A 24,045-nucleotide genomic window follows, 5' to 3' on the forward strand; every position below is an offset into this window, starting at 1 on the left:
ATGTACTGTTGAAGCCTCACTTGGAGAATTTTAAGCATTACTTTGCAAGCCTGCGAGATGAGTGCAATTGTGTGGTAGTTTGAACATTCTTTGGCATTGCCTTTCTTTGGGATTGGAAAGAAAACTGACATTTTCCAGTCCTGTGCCCACTGCTGAGTTTTCCCAGTTTGCTGGCATATTGAGTGCAGCACTTTCACAGCATCATCTTTCAGGATTTGAATTAGCTCAGCTGGAATTCCATCACCTCCACTAGCTTTGTTCGTAGTGATGCTTCCTAAGGCCCACTTGACTTCACATTCCAGGATGTCTGACTCTAGGTGAGTGATCACACCATCATGGTTATCTGGGTTGTGAAGACCTTTTTTGTATTGTTCTTCTGTGTATTCTTGCCACCTCAATATCTTCTTCCTCTGTTAGGTCCCTACCATTTCTGTCCTTTATTGTGCCCATCTTTGCATAAAGTGTTCCCTTGGTATCTCTAATTTTCTTGAAGACATCTCTAGTCTTTCCCATTCTATTGTTTTCCTCTATTTCTTTGCATTGATCACTGAGGAAGGCTTTTTTATCTTTCCTTGCAATTCTTTGGAACTCTGCATTCAAATGGGTATATCCTTCCTTTTCTCCTTTGCCTATTGCTTCTCTTCTTTTGACAGCTATTTGTAAGGCCTCCTCAGACAACCATTTTGCCTTTTTGCATTTCTTTTTCTTGGGGATGGTCTTGATCCCTGCTTCCTGTACAATGTCACAAGCCTCTGTCCATAGTTCTTCAGGCACTCTATCAGAGCTAATCCCTTGAATCTATTTGTCACTTCCACCATATAATCATAAGGGATTTGATTCAGGTCATACCTGAATGTTCTAGTGGTTTTCCTTACTTTGTTCAATTTAAGTCTGAAGTTTAAATAAATGCATGTATGATTAAAACATATGACAGCAACAATTCAAACAGCAGAAAAGGAAAAATTGATTTAATGTGTTCTTAAATCCTAGCATTGTCTAGGAAGTGGTAAAACTATTCATTTATATTAGACTCTATTAGGTAAAGGATTGGAGAAAGGCATGGAAACCCACTACAGTGTTCTTACCTGGAGAATCCCATGGACAGAGGAGCCTGGTGGGCTATAGTCCATAGCGTTGCAAAGGGTCAGACACAACTAAAGTGACTTAGCACATACGCATTGGTAAAGGATGTTGTTGTATCCAGTAAATATAATTCCAAATATATCAGTAATTACATTAAATATACATGGACTATATACTTCAAATAAAAGACAGAGTGTATCTAACTAGATTCAAAAGATAAAATTTTAATTTTATATAGCCTAAATAAGGACACCTTAAATATAATGATACAGAAACATTGCCACTAAAACAGTAGAGACATATCATGTAAATACCATTATTAAACAGAAAAAAAGGACATTTTTACCTGATATTTAAAAATTAATATACTAGATATGGAAATGAAAAATTGATAAAACTAAACAATGATTCAGGAATGCTTATATTAATGAGAAACTATTTTTAAAAACAAGGGTGATTAACAAAAAAATTCCAGATAGAAGTATGAGAGTGGACTAGGGAGCAACATAAATGAGGAGATTAAGGGGATTCTGTATCGTTAAGTTGTGTTGTGCTTATTTTTCTCTTATTCTTTAAACTGTACACACAGGTGATACATGATCTCTGTATGTGTGTTTTATTTTACAATAAAATCACTTTTTAAATAGTAAAAAAAATTTAATCTACCAGAAAGATGTGACAATTTTAACTTCATCTTCTCTCAAGTAAAGCAAAAATTGACCCAACTAAAAGTAGAATGAGTCCAATATTATAGTAGGAGACTTTAATAAGTTTTTCACAGTTACTCATTGAATAATCAGACTAAATGATATATTAACAAACTTGCCTTAATTGACATACATAAAATTCAGCTTCTATATATTAAAGGGACATAAGACATTTACAAAAATTGTCTATATGCTGGGTCATAAAACAAGTCCCCAAGTCCCCCCAAATTCAAAATATTGAAACCATTAACATATTCTCTGACCCCAGGGGAATTAAACTAGAAATCAATGGCAAAATAACAAGGACATCCACCAAATATTTGGAAATCAGTTAAAGAAGAAATTAAAATGGAAGTTAGAAAATATTTTGAACTACATAGTAATGAAGATATGAGCTTTCAAAAGTTGTAAATACAGGTTCAGCTGTGCTTAGTGGGAACATCAATGTCAGTGGTTACATGGAGAATGAGGGAAAATGACTGAGAAGTAACACAGTAGGAGCCTCTTGGGGGCGGGTAATGTTCTAGGTCTCACGGGAGAAGGTGACTACACTGTCACTTTGTGACAAATTCACCAAGCTGTACACTTATGATTTGGGCATTTTTCTATATGCCTGCTATATTCAAAGAAAATTTTACTTTAAAAAGAAAACAGTAATTATTCTTGGTTCCTCTTTTTCTCACATCTCACATCTAGGTCAATGTTTCCTATTGGCTTTAATTCAAAATTTATACAAAATTTGGCCATTTCTCACTACCTCCCAGCTGCTAATCTTGTGTAAACCCAACAGCATCTTTCTCAATTTATTTCAGAGTTTTATATTGGTCTTCCTGTTTCTGCCCTTGCTCCCTATAGTCTATTGTCAATATAGTCACCACAGTGAGCTACTCAAGCTGAATTGGATAGTGTTACTACCCACAAAATTGTCCAACTGGTTTCTCATTTTATCTACAATAAAAGTCAAATAATTGTCATGACCTTTGTCTCTGAGCGATCTGGACTACCATCTCCTTCCTTACTTCTCCTACTCTTGTTTCTGATTCACTCTACTCCAGTTTCACTGCTTCTTTATGCATCACAGGACACACCAAGGATATTCCTGCCCCATGACATTTACACTGCCTGGATGTTTCTTCCCTTAGATTCACATAGCTTATTCCCTCCCTTTCTTCACGTCTCTGCAAAAAATCACCTTTGTCCCTGACCATTATTATTGCAATTCCCTCCAATTATCATTGCAATTCTCAATGAATTCTCAATTCAATATCATTATCATTATCCTTACCATTATCATTGCAATTCTCCTAACTGACAACTTCCTATTTCTCTTCTGTTCAATTCACCAAATATGTACCCAGTGTCAATATGAGCAGTTACTAGTCTGGTGCGCAGAATAAAAAATAAATAAAATAGGCAAGGATTACTCCCTTCATGGGACTTACATTCTAGCAGGAGGAGACAAAAAACAGTTGGATGAGGAGTGTAAGAGAAAGAGGAAGGATGAGTTCCAGGGTTTTGATCCAAACAACCAAAAGAATGGAGTTGTATCTGCTAAGAGAATAAAGACTGAACATACAGCAAATTCAAAGAGGAAAAAAATTTGTTCGGTGTTGGGCATGCTATGTCCTCTTTTCTGCTTAATTTTCCTCATTAGTTCTTATCAACATTGACATAAGATACATTTTACTTGTTTACTATATATATTTTCTCTATTCTACACATTAGAATGTAACCTCTAAGAGGGTAAAGACTTTATTTTGTTCACTGCTATATTACAGGTATAATTACACTCATCTCACACACTACTAAAGTAATGCTCAAAATTCTCCAAGCCAGGTTTCAGCAATACATGAACCATGAGCTTCCAGATGTTCATGCTGGTTTTAGAAAAGGCAGAGGAACCAGATATCAAATTGCCAACATCCGCTGGATCATCGAAAAAGCAAGAGAGTTCCAGAAAAATATCTATTTCTGCTTTATTGACTATGCCAAAGCCTTTGACCGTGTGGATCACAATAAACTGTGGAAAATTCTGAAAGAGATGGGAATACCAGACCACCTGACCTGCCTCTTAAGAAACCTATATGCAGGTCAGGAAGCAACAGTTAGAACTGGACATGGAACAACAGACTGGTTCCAAATAGGAAAAGGAGTACGTCAAGGCTGTCTACTGTCACCCTGCTTATTTAACTTATATGCAGAGTACATCATGAGAAACGCTGGGCTGGAAGAGGCACAAGTTGGAATCAGGATTGCCGAGAGAAATATCAATAACCTCAGATATGCAGATGACACCACCCTTATGGCAGAAAGTGAAGAGGAACTAAAAAGCCTCCTGATGAAAGTGAAAGAAGAGAGTGAAAAAGTTGGCTTAACACTCAACATTCAGAAAACTAAGATCATGGCATCTGGTCCCATCACTTCATGGGAAATAGATGGGGAAATGGTGGAAACAGTGTCAGACTTTATTTTGGGGGGCTCCAAAATCATTGCAGGTGGTGACTGCAGCCATGAAATTAAGACACTTACTCCTTGGAAGGAAAGTTATGACCAACCAAGATAGCATATTAAAAAGCAGAGACATTACTTTGTCAACAAAGGTCCATCTAATCAAGGCTGTGTTTTTTCCAGTGGTCATGTATGGATGTGAGAGTTGGACTGTGAAGAAAGCTGAGTGCAGAAGAATTGATGCTTTTGACCTGTGGTGTTGGAGAAGACTCTTGAGAGTCCCTTGGACTGCAAGGAGATCCAACCAGTCCATCCTAAAGGAGATCAGTCCTGGGTGTTCATTGGAAGGACTGATGTTAAAGCTGAAACTCCAATACTTTGGCCACCTCATGCAAAGAGTTGATTCATTGGAAAAGACCGTGATGCTGGGAGGGATTGGGGGCAGGAGGAGAAGGGGATGACAGAGGATGAGATAGCTGGATGGCATCATCGACTCGAAGAACATGAGTTTGGGTAAACTCTGGGAGTTGGTGATGGACAGGAGGCCTGGCGTGCTGCTATTCATGGGGTCGCAAAGAGTCGGACATGACTGAGCAACTGAATTGAACTGAAGAATAAATTTAGCTGTCCATAAGCAGTTGTGGAATGCCTTCTAGATGACTGGAATTGTGGTAGGCTAGACCTATATGTTTTCTACCTGCAAGAAGCTTAGAGCATAGTGGGAGGTACAGATAAATAGTCTGTATACAATAACTCTAGAAATTTGGGACATCATGGGAATACATAGGAGGGGCACCACACATAGTCTCTGAAGGGAAATTCAAAGAGCTTCCTAAAAGAAGTAATATTGTAATATTGTTACCAGAGTTGAGTTATCCACTTGAAAAAGAGAAGAGCATTTCAGGAAGATGGAATAGCATGAGCCAAGCTTGGAAGCCAGAGAGATCATAGAACACCCAGGAAGTTGCAAAGTCACCTAGTACCTTAGCTGTACCCTGGAGATCATATCTGTGTAAAAAGAGAATTGAAATAGTTATGCTCCCAAAAAACACCCTTGACTGGTAGAGCAATTACTCTACCAGAGAATCTGGCCAAGGCCAGCAAACACTGGCACCTGCAACCAGCAGCAAGAGCAGCAATGGCCATCGTCTTCCCCACCCACCAGACAGTTGTGCTGGCAGCAACAGCAGAGGGTTATGAGATTCACTACCCACCAGGAGCACTTATTTGGTAGACGTGACCATCAAGACCAGGGCAACAAGGAGGATGGCTCTTCTACAGTTCATCTGTGAGGGTAGTGTCTGTGTTTCTAGTTCGCCTGCAGGCAGAAATAGTCAGACTGAACAAAGACTAATTTCATAAAAAAAGGTAAATGCTCCTGAGGAGTTTGAGGCGAGAAGAAATTGCATAGAAAAGACTAGGATTTCTGTTAGCAGAATGCGAGGTTAATGCCCCTTGTAACCTGTTTGAACCCACAGACAGTGAGAGTCTGATGACATCCAAGTTTTAAAAGAGCATACATTCTCAGTAGGTGTGACCTTACCCCCAGGGAGTTGAAATTGGTCCTTGGGGTGAAAATATCTTAGATATCATAATGATTTTCTGCCCTCCAAAAGCTGCAATACATAAACAGATGGACAGTCTATCAATGATACTAAAAGCACCAAAGGATGGGGAGTGGAAACAGGGAAGAGTGGGGAAAACGCTAAAAGGCTACTTTAAAAGTCGGAAATTTTATTTTAATGATAAACACTGAATTAAAACAAAGCTCTACCTGAGAGATGGAAACCAGGAGGATTTAAAAGATGTGTTCTGGAAAAAGAAGGAATAAAGGGCAAGAATAGAAAGGAGCAGAAAGGAAAGCATTCAGTGTGACAGAAAGTGCCTATGCACGGGCCTCAAGAAAAAGGAAAAGGTAAGCAACCAAAATACAATAGAGTGGCCGAGTAAGATAAGGTCTGGGCAGTCTTTATTGGATTCATCAATTAGAAGGTCACTGATCATTTAACCTCTTTGTGCTTCAGTTTCAATACTTGTTAAATTAAATTGAAAAATAACCTCTAAGGCAACTTGCAGCTCTAAAAACCCTCTCACCTAAACTGAGTCTCTCTATACACAGAGACACAAACAAAACACATCCCTATGCTTCTATACACTCCCATTGCACATGATAATCTCTTTCTTTAATCGAACTTTCCTATCTCGCTACAGCTACATTCACCTTTGGAGAATTTCATTTCTCTTTGTTTAATTATAACAATCCTTTTAAAAATCAGCTATGAGAGTCTGTGGTACCCCAATAAGCTGAAATATTGGACAATAAACTGGTTAATATCAGTTCCTATAAACTTCCCTAATGCCTTGTAAATACATTTTATAATGCAATAAACTCTTTATAACACGAGACTGACCCAGACGTGCCCGTGAGTGTCCAGGAGTATCTGGCGGAGCCATGGGTCGGCGGCGGCCTGCTGCGGGTTGGGGCACTGAGTGCAGCAGGGCCTGTGCTGGACCTTTACCTCCACCATTGGCTCAGGTCCAACAACAGGGCGGGAACACAGCCCTGACCATCAGCGGAAAATTGGATTAAAGATTTACTGAGCGCGGCCCTGCCCATCAGAACAAGATCCAGTTCCCCCTCAGTCAGTCTCTTCCATTAGGAAGCTTCCATAAGCCTCTTATCATTCTTCATCAGAGGGAAGACAGAATGAAAACCACAATCACAGAAAACTAACCAATCTGATCACGTGGACCACAGCCTTGTGTAACTCAGTGAAACTATAAGCCATGCCATGTAGGGCCACCCAAGATGGACGGGTCATGGTGGAGAGTTCTGACAAAACGCGGTCCACTGGAAAAGGGAATGGCAAATCATTTCAGTGTTCTTGCCTTGAGAACCCCATGAACAGTATGAAAATTAAAATGATAGGACATTGAAAGATGAACTCCCCAGGTCAGTAGGTGGCCCATGCTTCTGGAGATGAGTGGAGAAATAACTCCAGAAAGACTGAAGAGACAGAACCAAAGCAAAAACAACACCCAGTTGTGGATGTGACTGGTGACGGAAGTAAAGTCCAATGTTGTAAAGAGCAATATTGCATAGGAACCTGGAATGATAGGTCCATGAATCAAGGCAAATTGGAAGTGGTTAAATAGGAGATGGCAAGAGTGAATACCAACATTTTAGGAATCAGCAAACTAAAATGGACTGGAATGGGTGAATTTAACTCAGATGACCATTATATCTACTACTGTGGGGAAGAATCCCTTAGAAGAAATGGACTAGCCATTGTAGGCAACAAAAGAGTCTGAAATGCAGTACTTGGATGCAATCTCAAAATAACAGAATGATCTCTTTGCCTTGGTTTCCAAGGCAAACCATTCAATATCACAGTAATCCAAGTCTATGCCCCAACCAGTAACACTGAAGAAGCTGAAATTGAACAGTTCTATGAAGACCTACAAGACCTTCTAGAACTAACACCCAAAAAAGATGTCTTTTTCATAACAAGGGACTGGAATGCAAGAGTAGGAAGTCATGAAATACCTGGAGTAACAGGCAAATTTGGCCGTGGAGTACAGAATGAAGCAGGGCAAACGCTAATAGAGTTTTGCCAAGAGAATGCACTGTTCATAGCAAACACTTTCTTCCAACAATACAAGAGAACACTCTACACATGGACAACACCAGATGGTCAATACAGAAATCAAATGGATTATATTCTTTGCAGCCAAAAATGAAGATGCTCTATACAGTCAGCAAAAACAAGACCGGGAGCTGACTGTGGCTCAGATCTTGAACTCCTTATTGCCAAATTCAGACTTAAATTGAGGAAAGTAGAGAAAACCACTAGACCATTCAGGTATGATCTAAATCAAATCCCTTATGATTATACAGTGGAAGTCACAAATAGATTTGAGGGATTAGATCTGATAGACAAAGTGCCTGAAGAACTATGGACAGAGGTTTGTGACATTGTTCAGGAGGCAGTGATCAAGACCATCCCCCAGAAAATAAATGCCAAAAAGGCAAAATGGTTGTCTGTGGAAGCTTTACAAATAGCTGAGAAAAGAAGAGACGTGAAAGGCAAAGGAGAAAAGAAAAGATATACCCATTTGAATGCAGAGTTCCAAAGAATAGCAAGGAGAGATAAGAAAGACTTCATCAGTGATCAATGCAAAGAAATAGAGGAAAACAATAGAATGGAAAAGACTAGAGATCTCTTCAAGAAAATTAGAGATACCAAGGGAACATTTCATGCAAAGATGGGCGCAATAAAGGACAGAACTGGTAGGGACCTAACAGAAGAAGATATTAAGAAGAGGAGGCAAGAATACACTGAAGAACTATACAAAAAAGATCTTCATGACCCAGAAACCATGATGGTGTGATCACTCATCTAGAACCAGACCTCCTAGAGTGCAAAGTCAAGTGGGCCTTAGGAAGCATCACTGTGAACAAAGCTAGTGGAGGTGATGGAATTGCAATCGAGCTATTTCAAATCCTGAAAGATGATGCTGTGAAAGTGCTGCACTCAATATGCCAGCAAATTGGGAAAACTCAGCAGTGGTCACAGGACTGGAAATGTCAGTTTTCTTTCCAGTCCCAAAGAAAGGCAATGACCAAGAATGCTCACACTACCGCACAATTGCACTCATCTCACATGCTAACAAAGTAATGCTCAAAATTCTCCAAGCCAGGCTTCAACAGTACGTGAACCATGAACTTCCAGATGTTCAAGCTGTATTTAGAAAAGGCAGAGGAACCAGAGATCAAATTGCCCACATCTGTTGGATCATCGAAAAAGCAAGAGTTCCAAAAAAACATCTACTTCTGCTTTATTGACTATGCCAAAGCCTTTGACTGTGTCGATCACTACACACTGTGGAAAATTCTTCAAGAGATGGGACTACCAGACCACCTGATCTGCCTCCTGAGAAATCTGTATGCAGGTAAAGAAGCAACATTTAGAACTGGACATGAAACAACAGACCGGTTCCAAATTGGGAAAGGAGTACATCAAGGCTGTATATTGTCACCCTGCTTATTTAACTTAGATGCAGAGTACATCATGCAAAATGCAAGGCTGGATGAAGCACAAGCTGGAATGAAGATTTCCAGGAGAAATATCAATAACTTCAGATATGCAGATGACACCACCCTTACGGCAGAAAGTGAAGAAGAACTAAAGAGCCTCTTGATGAAAGTGAAAGAGGAGAGTGAAAAAGTTGGCTTAAAACTCAACATTCACAAAACTAATATCATGGCATCTGGTCCCATCACTCCATGGCAAATAGATGGGGAAACAATGGAAACAGTGTCAGACTTTATTTTCTTGGGCTCCAAAATCACTGCAGATAGTGACTGCAGCCATGAAATTAAGTCACTTTCCCCTTAGAAGAATAGTTATGACCAACCTAGAGAGCATATTAAAAAGCAGAGACATTACTTTGCCAACAAAGATCAGTCCAGTCAAAGCTATGGTTTTTCCAGTCATCACGTATGATGTGAGAGTTGGATTATAAATAAAGCTGAGCACTGAAGAATTGATGTTTTTGAACTGTGGTGTTGCAGAAAACTCTTGAGAGTCCCTTGGACTGCAAGGAGACCCAACCAGTGAATCCTGAAGGAAATCAGTCCTGAATATTCATTGGAAGGACTGATGCTGAAGCTGAAACTCCAATACTTTGGCCACCTCATGAGAAGAACTGATTCATTGGAAAAGATGATGCTGGGATAGATTGAAGGTGGGAGGAGAAGGGGACGAGAATGAGATGAGAGGATGAGATGGCTGGATGTCATCACCAACTAATTGACATGAGTTTGAGTAAGCTCCAGGAGTGGGTGATGGACAGGAAAGCCTGGCATGCTGGCAGTCCATGGGGTTGCTAGAGTCGGACATGACTGAGTGACTGAACTGAACTGAATTGAAACTCTTTAGAATATGTATACCAAATTTTATTTCATGTTAAAAAATGATTTTATAACCCAGATTCATTCAAATTGGATGAAAAATTATCTCCTCTTGAACTATCATTCATTCATTAAATACTTACTAAGTGCCTACTGTGAGTCAAACAGTACAATATGGGCTTGGGAAATTATCAGTAAGGCAAACAGTTCGTAGTTACCAGGAGCCTAGGGGCGAAAAGCAGGGGAGCAACTGAGAATTTGCATTAGCACAACTCAGTCACCGCGATCATGTGGCCATATGGGTAACATGTTTGAACCTTAGACCTCTTCTTTTTTTTTTTTTTGACTGTGTCAGGTCTTTGTTGCAGCATTCAAACTCTTAGCTGTGCCATGTGGAATCTAGTTCCCTAACCAGGGATCGAACCCCAGCCTCCAGCATAGGGAGCACAGAGTCTTAGCTACTGAACCACCAGGGAAGTCCCCTCAGACCTGTTCTGACAGCAGAGTTTGGGGAAGAGGAGAAGGATCAGCTTACCAGGGGAAAAGATGGCAGTACAGACACAGTCACTCAAAAAGGAGGGTTCTTAGTCATTTGGGGGCCACAGACCCCTTCTCAGAATCATAACTAAAATAAGATTATAAATGAAACCAATTACATTAAAATACAGTTATCATTTTAAAGTTTGCAGTATAGTATTATATGTACTTCTTTACTAACACAGTAAATAACCAGATGGAGTGGCTGTCTAATAACTACTATAATTTTGAAGCAGTGAGAAGCATAAATGACATGTTGAGGTACTTGCAACTCTATAATGTGTTATGACAATACCTGTGATTTCTATTGATGACAAAATCACAGATACTATTAATAATACTGTGATCTGTTGCCTACATTCATAATCAAACAGAAGGTTACATTTCAGTTAGAAGTTAATAAAAGTACAGAGGTTTTTTACTCTCTAAATTCATAGACTCCCCTGAATTCCATCCACAGACCCCTTGCAGACTGTAGCCCCATGTTCTAGACCATAAAGCTAAGTCAGGATTTCTCCTTTCAGTCACATGGCTCTATTGTCACTTCTAGAGCTACACATCTGTCACTGGGATTTCCCAAAGAAGTAGTGCGGCCATTATTTGGAGAACACTGCCATCCCATGGCTCCTCCTGAAGAGTTTAGCATTAATAACATCCACAACAAAGCAGTCTTTTAGGGCATTAGACCAAGCCTGCAAATTAATGCACTGGCTCATCACAATTCATTAATCAAACTCAGACTGGATTTAACAACAGATTATTAAAGACTCAAAATTATACCCACAGAAAAAAAAAAAAAAGGCAGCTCCCAGAGGGTCAAATGTAATGTGAATGGTTTTGCATAAAACCATAAACCTGCTATTAAATTAAAAACAGGAAAAATTATGTCCACTGCTTATCTCCAGTCATTTTTTTTAAGGAACGGTTATGCTAATTTATTTCTTTGCTGTTCCTGGTTACACGATAAAGGACTAAAAGGTTAAAATGCAGTGGTTCTTTGATGTTTGGTTGAGCAACTTACACTAACAGGTACTGACTGAGGTAAAGAAATTAATGGAATTACTCCCATAATTCATTACTAATGGAACAGTGTCAATGCTTTCAACTGACAATTCTTACAAATCCACCTCAGACACCGAGACAGCTCATGGTACCTGACCGGAGGGCTCACCTTTCTGATAATGCTCCACAAAGCAGAACTCATCTGCCTTGTCCGACAATTTCCTGATCTCACCTCCGAGCTTTTGCTCCTGATGAGCAGGTCTGTTCTTTCTGTGAACAAAAGCAGGGAAGGGGAATCAATGATTTGAATTTTCCTCTCTCTTCAGGGAATTTAGGTAGACCCGCTAGGGATTCCCAAAGACATAAACATTCGGAACGCTCTAATTTGGCAGACCACAGTGCTGCAACCAACTGTGCAATGAATTTTTTTAAAAGGTTAATATTTTAGGGCAGCAATCATAAAGAGCACAACACTAATAAGAAGGATGGGGAAAACTAATTTAAAGAACTGTATGATTTTGTTCTGCTTATTCCCCATTAGGACTGAATCATTAGTTCTCTCTGGTTTTGCAGAAACAGAAACAAAAAGTACTAGCACACATGCTGATTAAGGTAAGTAAGTGACATTTCTGGAAAAATGAAATGTTTTATTCAGTGTAGGTACCTGCTTGATAATTTATAGTGTGTTTTGGTCTTAGTAGCATCTATTTTAAACTGTAAATTCCTAAAGGGGAGGGACTATGTCTCTGTTGTATATCTGAAGATAATTAATAATTTCTTTTTGAAGTCATACCAAGGTGGTATAGAATGATGGTATGGGTGGTGAGACAAAACACATCAAATGATCATATAATATACATATAAAACACTATTATATGCATATAACAAAGTCCAAAACAGTCAACATATTCAAAATACTTTATAAGTACAGGGAGTGTCTAACACAACATGATTCATATTTGGATTTTGCTTATATTGTTGCATATTGAGTCCTAAGTAGCAAGTACACAGTCTAATTTTGTCATCCCCCTCTCTCGGCCCCCAGCAATCTTTTCTGCCAGCTTAAGATCACAATCTATCTAATCTAATCTTAACCCAACATTACAAACAGCCTTCATCAATCATTCAGTGATCACTTAAAATGAAAATTATTCACTCTACCCAGGTACAGTACCTGGCACATAGTAAGTACTCCATAAATATTTACTGAGTTGAAAAATGAAAATCCCTCTCCTCTTTCCAAAGGAAAACATACTATGTCAGGATTGTTATCCCAAAAATCTATTTAACCACCAATTCCCACAAAGTACTATCATAGAGATTAACTGTAAGTGCCTTATAAAAATATTTTTGCAGTGAGCCTCCAATGTCTCGCAGATGTTTATTGCTTGCTCATGTGGAAAATGGATACACCTGAAGAGAAAGCAATATTTATTTGAAAACTAAATTATAAAACCCATAGCATTGAATCCAGGGACATTGTGGGTCACCGAGATTAACAAAAATGAAACAGAGCTCAGCTTCTGAGTGGGAGAGCTTTGGGCAGAAGAATTCTATACAGATACCATACTTCTTTAAGGTGAAATAAGTGGGCAAATTATAATAATAGCTACAGTAGAGAAAGCCCTTGCTCTGGACCAGGTATCTGCTTTGTGGGTGACATGAGATGGCAATCCCATTATGTAGACATTAGCATCACTTTACCAAGCAGGAAATTCAAAGTGCTCCGGCAGCTCACCTGAGATCATGCTAGGGAGTTGCTGGGCTACTTGAAAAACTCATCTGACTCCAAAGCCCCTGTGACACAGTACGCTCGGGGCTGCTGCTCTTCTCTCAGACCCTTTCCCACGCGTGCCCTCCACTAGCACTGCCTCAAACCCAAAAACTAATCACTGGGGAAAAGATCTGGGCCTCGTACATATCCCTGTACCAATTCTCCTTAGGCAGGCCACAAAAAATTAATATAAGTGGCAGGATAACAAAGAAGTTAACAGTGTAGGTCATGGCATCGTATGACTTCTATTAGCTTCTCTGTTCTATGATTTCCTTGCACAGGCAATTTTATTCTTTGTGGGTGGTTTTCTCCTAAATAAAAGGGAAGTGATAATAATGCCAGTACTATGAGGTTAGAGTGATAATTAAATAAGTTACCAAATGTGAAATACTTGGTGCCTGACACAGAAAATATGCTGAGTAATGTTGGCTGTTATTTTTAGCTCTTTTGCCCACACTGCAATGAAGATTTGGCTATCCACAACTCAACAAGTTAGTTGATCAGCTTCCAAACACCAGGTTTTATTGAGCATCTAATACATTGCAAATTAAACAGCAAACAGATGAAAGTAGTTCTCATCCAAGATGTGCATGCATGCTCAGTTGTGTCCAACTCTTTGCAACCCCATGGACTGTAGCCCACTAGGCCCCTCTATCCATGGGGTTTGCCAAGCAAGAATATTGGAGTTGGTTGCCATTTCCTTCTCCAGGGGATCTTCCCAACCAAGGGATTGGACTCACATCTCTTGTGTCTCTTGCATTAGCAGTTGGATACTTTACCACTTGTGTACATAGGAAGCCCCTCATCCAAGACATTAGGTGGTAAACGTTTTGACATAATGGACAATTAGGCAAGTCCTCCCTAAATCCCTGTGGTATAACTGTGTTCCACCACACATAGAAACACTTGATCCACATCCAAGACTGAGTGACACAGATGAGCTGATCTGCATCTGCTGTTCATTTTTGTTTTTGAATTATTTAGTGTTTAACCTAAATCAATGATTTTATCTTTCTGGGATTAATTTTTCAACTCTTAAATAATAACAAGGGGTAGAGATGAGCAAGTGGTAGTGAAAACAGAATAGGAAGAAAGAGTTGTCATAAGCTTTGCCTATTAAATCACTAAAGCTTTCAAATTAATCTCTTCTTTTAACATTGAGGAAATAGGTACGTCATAGTTAATCTTGCAACCTTATTTCCAATGTACAAATGTAGAAATTAAGGTTCAAGATGACCCAGCCAGTAATTACAATTTTGAAAACTGAACCCTCAACAGATGCCTGCTATTTTTGTAGCTTTAACCTGCTCTTCTAATGAAAAAATTCAAACATCCTCTTTCATTGCTGTTATTTGATAAAATTCATCTTACACATTGCAATTATTTGACTCTTTTAGATGATCATATAAAAATAATAAAAATATATTGATAGCATAGAAATCTTTAAATGATGAGAATAGCTTGAAATGCCACCTTCCATATAGGCTCCAATATATGATAAAACTAAGTACCTAAAGTATTTTATAATTTTTACTAGAATTTATGCAATGCTGGATTAAAAATCATGAGTCCTTCAATGCCCACACCCATATAACCTGAATTAGTCCTTTGAAATATAATATTCATTGAATGAATGTTGAATAAACACTTGCATTTCTTGCCAAGGGGAAATGACAATCACATCACATAGATATTAGCATTACCACTTTACCAAGCAGGAAATTCAAAGTGCTCAAATGGACTCTGTAGATTGTCTTGGTGAACACTCTCTAATCCTTTCCTCTTGGTTGGAAAAAACAAAGGGACTTAATTTATGGACTAAGGATAATTAAGATACTAAGGATACATAGCAATCTAAGGTAAACTGAATGAAGTATATATTCATTCTTTTCTGAGGAGCCCAACTCTTCATATCCTAAGTCACCCTCAGATGAAAACGTCTAAGAGACACTCTGACCACAAGTCAAAAATCTGTATGACGACAGGTGAACTGTGCTTGTTGTGCCTTTTCCTAAGCTATATTTCATAAAAATACTCTCTCTGGATCAATAAAATGCAAATGTTAAAATTATCTTGTAGTACTATCAAAATAAAAGGAACCTTGAGAATAAAGTTGTCATTCTTAATTAAAATGAGCTTTTTAATTTCTTTACTCTAAATAACTAAAGTAGATATTAATACTATAAACACTTAACTGACTAAAGAAAGATTCTACCCAAACCCCCAATTAGAGAACACTTAATTTATATATGATGCAGCTTGTAACTGCTTAGCAATGTGGTTGGGGTAAGTCTCTTTGGTCTACTTTTTAAATGATTAAATACTCTCCATCCAACTGAAAAGATGTCTTCAGAGTTGCATTTTGCATGCTAAAACATTATTTAAACACATAAGCCATTGCTCAAGATTCAAGGGAAAAAAACCTTAGTGACAGTACATTTATTATGTCTTTATTAAAGATGGACTTTTCCATAGGGTTATGTGCAGTTGAAAATGAGGCTCAGTTTAATAACAAGTAAGCTTTACTAGTACTACAAAAATTATAAAATTTTAATGTTTAATGTGTTCCTTAATTATAGAAATCTCTGCAAAGAATAACATCCTTGAAATTTACTATGCAAATGCTCTTAATTTATGACAAATTGCTCCTTAAAACACAAGTATTAAATCTCTATTAGATTTGTTGAGGTAATATACTAATATCCATCACTAAGGTCTTAAATTTCTGAATAGCAACGCTGTTTGTTAGATGCAAATAAGGATTTCCTTAATTAAAATACACTATCCCCAGTCTCTCAGCAGATTTAGCTCAGTCTTTATATAGGACAGGTTCATTATCTACCTCAAGTTAATAAAAGTATGACCTACTGTGGTTATTTCCTTTAAATTTTAATTTTAATTACTATTTTGTTAATGGAAATAAAGCACTAAAGAATTGTGAAGATGATCCAAAAGCAATTTTGAAAACTTAATTAAAATACCTCTTGGAAGCTTCAAAAGGAATTTAGCACTTACATGGTTTGATAACTGATGGCCTTACAAATATAGCATTAAATACCAACTCCATAAAAAAAATCTTTGGATGAATCATACTTTAGAACTATAATGCTTCCTTATTCTGCATCTTGAACTAATGGTCCAACTAAATAGGATAAACATAAAACTTGTAATTCAAACAGGCAAAGGTTCTTAACAAAGAAATGAAATGAATAACCATTACACAATGCCTTCACAATACATAAACCTTAAATGCATTCAGAGTTTTTGCATAAGACCATCACGGTTTAATCCAGATAATTGCAGATGTGTTCAGTTTGTCTTTTGGTCCTTCGGGACTTGAATATAAAATTAAAAGACTGGTAAGATGTTGTATAAAATTCAGTACCAGAGTTTTATTAGGCAGCTTCCTCTCCAATCTAAATTTCAAAGGTTTACACATATATTATTGATCTTATCTGTGAAAATATTGGTTCAGTAAGTAGCCTTTAAACATAACACAATCCATAGATTTTATTGAGATTCACTACTCCTCATGAAGAAGATAAGAATATGAGATGCAGGATATAACAAAGAGCATGCTCCAGGCAAGAAACACAGTCTTTGTGATGCTCAAAATATATTTAGTAGCTCTTATATTACAAACCTTGCAATGTTATGGTTCATAATGCAATGTGCATTTTGTAGCAGATTATTTAACTACTTCCAGTAAGAAAAATCCCTGAATTCATTAGCAATAATAACTTTGCTCTTCTTATAGATCTGTTTAATGGAAAAGGCATTTTGCCAGACACCACCCTCTACCCCGTCAAAAAAAATAGTGATAAGTATGCCATTCTATTAGCATCAAGTCACAGATCTATTCTTTTAAACACTGGAATTTCAACTTCATAAATTAAAGATTTTTTATTAAGAATGAAACATAAATATATGACTAAAATGATTAGATAGTAACTAAGTTGAAGCACACCCGAATTTCTGTAATTCTGTATTACACTAGAAATGTGGTTTAGATTCACAACCCCAAAATTTGATGTTATTGAACCAGCAGAAGAAATTTTGTAAAAATAGGAGAGACCATCTTTTAGTTATGTTTCTTTTTTTCCCCCCAATTCACCACACAAGAATTGACAAATTATAAGTGAGTTATTTTCTAAGACTTTATTTGCATGTCAGATTTTTAAACTTAAGATGAATATTACCCTAGAAGCAATAAATAAGAATTAGGTTGGCCCTAAAAAATTTTATAAAAGCTTAATTTAGCCTTATAGCATAGCTGAAAGATTTACAATGAAATTTAGCAGGAAGCAAAACTACTTCTACACCAGTAATTAAAGAAAATGGGAAGTTAAATTGAATAAAAGATAGTTTATTATTCTTAAATGCTCTGGGAATAATAGATTTAATTTGAAGAGAAAGCAAATGTAGATGAGACATTTGTCAGAATCCTGAAGGGGACTTCTAAGCTTTTTCAAGGTCTTTAGAGGTTGTTGTCATCAATTCTGTTTTCGGGCTTCATTTCATGTGCACACATAACAACCTGCGTTACTTGTGCAGTTAAGGTAAGTTTAAACATGAGTGCCTTTCTCTTCTCTTATCTTATATATATATATATTTTTAGATATATATATAAATATATATATTTTAGACATTTTTTAATATTAACTTGATTTTTATCAACAATTATAAAAGTGATTTTTAAGTGATAATCAGAATGGAAAAAGAACACTGATGGAGAAAGACCTTTTTGGAGATAATTAAACATGCATTGGAAGAAAGGAAAGGAGGGAGTGAGGAATAGTGAAAAAGATTGGAGACAAGGGGTAGGGGGCTAATAAAGAAGCACGGACATCATAAGAAAATAGCAACTTGAGGTCTGTTCTTTAAATTTTTTATTTGGTTGGGGATGTGTGTGTGTGTGTGTGTGTGTATTAAAAAACAGGCAGAAAGAGAGGGAGAAAGAACAGTATGATTTCCTGACATCCATCCTTTCACTTAAGTTAGCTTTTTTTAAATTTCGTTTGTCTCTTTTGAGAGCAAAATGTGCCAAAGTGGTGGACCATTCATAAGATCACTTAACTATAGTGGCTTATGTATCTAGATTAATAAGTGTTGAGAAGAGGCATAATAAATAATCCTTTGAATTTAGAATTTTTAAATAAACCACAGTGGTTTAACTATATTATTATAAAATAGTTTTATTTTGGCATTCCAGGACCTATGCAAATTATTGAGCTTATAATGAACTGCATAAAATTCAGTACCAGAGCTAAAAGCAAGAAACAAAAATAAGAAAAATTCAGAGCCTTTACCATATTCAAGTGTATCAGAATTCCCTAAGAATGTATAGCCCTTCCAACGTGAGTCTGAACTTTTCTCAAGGGGTATCCATCAGTGTTAGAGTTCTGTGAAACACACTCTGAGTTAGAATCAGGAATCGGACAGAAGTTCCCACCACCACCCATGTTGTTCACAGTGCTCTGGAGAATCTAGCCAGTGTAGTAAAAGAGGACAAAGAAATGTGGCATAAATCAGAAAGGAAGAGACAGCATTATCATACTTTGCAAACGATATTAGAAAATCCAAGAGAATCAACTAAAATCTATTAAAACCAACAAAAGCGTTCAGAGGAGTGGCAAAATACAAAACCATTAATTTTCACTTGTACTGACAACAATCAATTGGGGAATATAATAGAAAAAATACTCTACTGAAAATAAGGGCGGGGGCGTGCAGAGAAAGAGATCACCCAAAAGAAAAATGGGTAAAGAATATTAACAAGCAATTAAAAGAAATATGCAAATAGCCAATTAACATGTGAACAGATGTTCAAACCCAATGATAATCAAAAATATATAAATTAAAACAAGATACCATTTTCCCCTTATGAGAACTGAAATGATTAAAAACATGGATAATATCCTGTCTTGACATGAAATGTGGAAGCAAAAGACACTGTTATACAAGTAGTATTACTCAGAATCCACATAAGAAATAAAAAACACACTCAAACTGGGAAATCTGAAGAACATTTAATAAAAGGATTATTCATAAGGGTGTGGGCAGGGTGAAGGGGACCCAAAAGGGATAAAGCGGTCCCCAAGGCTAGAGTGAAAAAGCTGAGCAGAGAGTCTCACCTATCAGAACTATGACTTTGGGTGTTCAGAGGCAGCCAGCCCTCAGCAACTGCACAGGAAGAACCAAGAGAAGCAGTAACTCAGTCAAACTGTGCTCCTCCTCACCTCCTGGCAGTGACCTACCCTGCAACCCTTCTATTATTAGCCCAGCCCCACCAGAAGCTAGAGGCAAAGGACCCGTACTCCCAGGTCAGCCTCCGGACACAAAACAAGGAAGAGAAAAGAGGGTGCACTTGAACGGGCAACAGAAGATACCTAGCATATGAGTGCTGAGGGAAATATAGATTAGTAAAGACAAACTGGATAGTTCAGCAGCCGCCGCCGCCACTAAGTCACTTCAGTCGTGTCCGACTCTGTGCAACCTCATAGACTACAGCCCACCAGGCTCCGCTGTCCCTGGGATTCTCCAGGCAAGAACACTGGAGTGGGTTGCCATTTCCTTCTCCAATTCAGCAGCACATACATTTAAATACTCATACATACATCAAAGGAAGCAAGTATTTACAATGGAGAAAAGCAGTCTCTTTAAGAAGTGGTGCTGGGAAAACTGAAGAGCTACATGTAAGAGAATGAAATTAGAATATTCTCTAACACCATATACAAAAATAAATTCAAAGTGGATTCAGTCAGTTCAGTTCAGTCACTCAGTTGAGACTGATTCTTGGCGACCCCATGGACTGCAGCATGCCAGGCTTCCCTGTCCATCACCAATTCCTAGAGCTTATTCAAACTCATGTCCATCAAGTCAGTTATGCCATCGAACCATCTCATCCTCTGTCATCCCCTTCTCCTCCTGCCTTAAATTATTCCCAGCATCAGAGTCTTTCCCAGTCAGTCAGTTCTTTGCATCAGGTGGCCAAAGTATTAGAGTTTCAGCTTTAACATCAGTCCTTCCAATGAATATTCAGGACTGATCTCCTTTAGGATGGACTGGTTGGATCTCTTTGCAGTCTCTTTGCAAGAGTCTTTTTGCAAGATCTCTTTGCAAGAGGCTCTTAAGAGTCTTCTACAAAACCGCAGTTCAAAAGCATCAACTCTTCAGTTCTTAGCTTTCCTTACAGTCCAAGTCTCACGTCCATCCATACATGACTACTCTTCAAGAGATGGTAATACCAAACCACCTGACCTGCCTCCTGAGAAATCTGTATGCAGGTCAAGAAGCAACAGTTACAACTGGACATGGAACAGCAGACTGGTTCCAACTCAGGAAAGGAGTATGTCAAGGCTGTGTATTGTCACCCTGCTTATTTAACTTAGATGCAGAGTACATCATGAGAAATGATAGACTGGATGAAGCACAAGCTGGAATCAAGATTGCTGGGAGAAATATCAGTAACTTCAGACAGGTAGATGACACCACCCTTATGGCAGAAAGCAAAGAAGAACTAAAGAGCCTCTTGATGAAAGTGAAAGAGGACAGTGAAAAAGTTGGCTTAAAACTCAACATTCAGGAAACTAAGATCATGGCATCCAGTCCCATCACTTCATGGCAAATAGATGGGGAAACAGTGGAAACAGTGGCTGACTTTATTTTGGGGGGCTCCAAAATCACTGCAGATGGTGACTACAGCCATGAAATTAAAAGATGCTTGCTCCTTGGAAAAACAGCTATGATCAGCCTAGACAGAATATTAAAAAGCAGAGATATTACTTTCCCGACAAAGGTCCATCTAGTCAAAGCTATGGTTTTTCCAGTAGTCACATGTGGATGTGAAAGTTGGACTGTAAATAAAGCTGAGCACCGAAGAACTGATGTTTTTGAATTGTGGCATTGGAGAAGACTTGAGAGTCCCTTGGACTGCAAGGAGATCCAACCAGTCCATCCTAAAGGAAATCAGTCCTGAATATTCATTGGAAGGACTGATGCTGAAGCTGAAACTCCAATACTTTGGCCACATGATGCAAAGAACTGACTCACTGGAAAAGACCCTAATGCTGGGAAAGATTGAAGGCAGGAGGAGAAGGGGATGACAGATGATGAGATGGTTGGATGGCATCACTGACTCAATGGACATGAGTTTGAGTAAACTCCAGAAGCTGGTGATGGACAGGCAGGGCTGGCATGCTGGCAGTCCATGGGGTCACAAAGAGTCAGACAAAACTGAGTGACTGAACTGAACTGAACTGAAACATGACTACAGGAAAAATCATAGCTTTGACTATGTGAACCTTTGTTGGTAATGTCTCTGCTTTTTAATATTCTGTCTAGGTTGGTCACAGCTTTTCCTCCAAGGGGCAAGTGCCTTCTAATTTCATGCCTACAGCCACCATCTGCAGTGATATTGGAGCCCCCCAAAATAAAGTCTCTCCATTTCCATTGTTTCCCCATCTATTTGCTATGAAGTGTGGGACCAGATGCCATTATCTTTTTTTTTTTTTTGAATGTTGAGTGTTAAACCAGCTTTTTCACTCTCCTCTTTCACTTTCATCAAGAGGCTCTTGAGTTCCTCTTCGCTTTCTGCCAAAAGGTTGGTGTCATCTGCATATCTGAGGTTATTGATATTTCTCCCGGCAATCCTGATTCCAGCTTGTGCTTCCTCCAGCCCAGCGTTTCTCATGATATACTCTGCATATAAGTTAAATAAGCAGGGTGACAATAGACAGCCTTGACGTACTCCGTTCTCAATTTGGAACGAGTCCATTGCTCCATGTCCGGTTCTAATTTTCGCTTCTTGACCTACATACAGATTTCTCAGGAAGCAGGTAAGGTGGTCTGGTATTCCCATCTCCTTAAGAATTTACCACAGTTTGTTGTGATCCACACAGTCAAAGGCTTTAGTGTAGTCAATAAAGCAGAATTAGATGTTTCTGTGGAGTTCTCTCACTTTTTTGTTGATCCAGAGGATGTTGGCAATTTGATCTCTGATTCTTCTGCCTTTTCTAAATCCAGCTTGAACATCTGGAGGTTCACAGTTCATGTACTATGAAGCCTAACTCGGAGAATTTTGAGCATTACTTTGCTAGCGTGTGAGATGAGTGCGATGTGCAGTAGTTTGAGCATTCTTTGGGATTGCCTTTCTTTGGGATTGGAATGAAAACTGACCTTTTCTAGTCCTGTGCCCACTGCTGAGTTTTCCCAATTTGCTGGCATATTGAGTGCAGCACTTTCACAGCATCATCTTTTAGGATTTGAAATAGCTCAACTGCAATTCCATCACCTCCACTAGCTTTGTTTGTAGTGATGCTTCCTAAGGCCTACTTGGCTTTGCACTCCAGGATGTCTGGCTCTAGGTGAGTGATCACACCATTGTGGTTATCTGGGTCATGAAAATCTTTTTTATATAGTTTTCCTGTGTATTCTTGCCACCTCTTCTTAACATCTTCTGCTTCTGTTAGGTCCATACCATTTCTGTCCTTTATTGTGCCCATCTTTGCATGAAATATTCCCTTGGTATCTCTAATTTTCTTGAAGAGATCTCTAGTCTTTCCCATTCTATTGTCTTCCTCTATTTCTTTGCATTGATCACTGAGGAAGGCTTTCTTATCTCTCCTTGTTATTCTTCGGAACTCTGCATTCAAAAGAGTATCTTTCCTTTTCTCCTTTGCCTTTCACTTCTCTTCTGGAATAAATACCTTAATGTAAAACTGGAAACCATAAAACTCCTAGAGGAAAACACAAGACAGAATACTCTTTAACATATGTCATACCAATATTTTTTTGGATCTGTCTCTTAAAGCAAAGGAAATAAAAACAAAAACAAACAAATTGGACCTAATTAAACTTTAAAGCTTTTGTGCAAGCAAAGAAAACCATCGACAAAACAACAAGACAACCTGCTGAATGGGAGAAAATATTTGCAAGGTAAATGACCAATAAGGGGTTAATATCCAAAATACATAAACAACTCATACAACTCATCCTCCCCAATTAAAAAATTGGCCAAAGACCTGAATTGATAGTTGACCAAAGAGGATCTGAAGATGACCAACAGGGAAATGAAAAGACTTATCACTAACTACCACAGAAATACAAATGAAAACCACATGTCTAATATCATCAAAAAGAATACAAAAAATAAATGTTGGCGAGGATGAAAAGGGAATCCTCATACACTCTTGTTGGAAATGTAAATTGTTATAGGCAGTGTGAAAAAACAGTATGGAGGTTTCTCAAAGTGCTAAAAATAGAAATACAATATCAGCCAGCAATTCTACTCCTGAGGATATATCTGAAAAAACAAAAACACTAATTCAAAGAGATACATGCACCCCAGTGTTCATAGTAGCTTTATTTACAATTGCCAAGATAGCGAAGCAACCTAGTGTTTACCCAACACATGAATGGATAAAGATATGAGGGGGGTGTGTGTGTGTGTGTGTGTGTGTGTACTGGAATACTATTCCACTGTATAGTGGAATACTACTCAACCATTAAAAATAATGAAATTTTGCCATTTGCAACAATATGGATTGTCTTAGGGGTATTAGTAAAATGAGTCAGACAGA

This window comes from Cervus canadensis, chromosome 2 (genome assembly GCF_019320065.1).
Source record: "Cervus canadensis isolate Bull #8, Minnesota chromosome 2, ASM1932006v1, whole genome shotgun sequence".
Classification (NCBI taxonomy): Eukaryota; Metazoa; Chordata; class Mammalia; order Artiodactyla; family Cervidae; genus Cervus; species Cervus canadensis.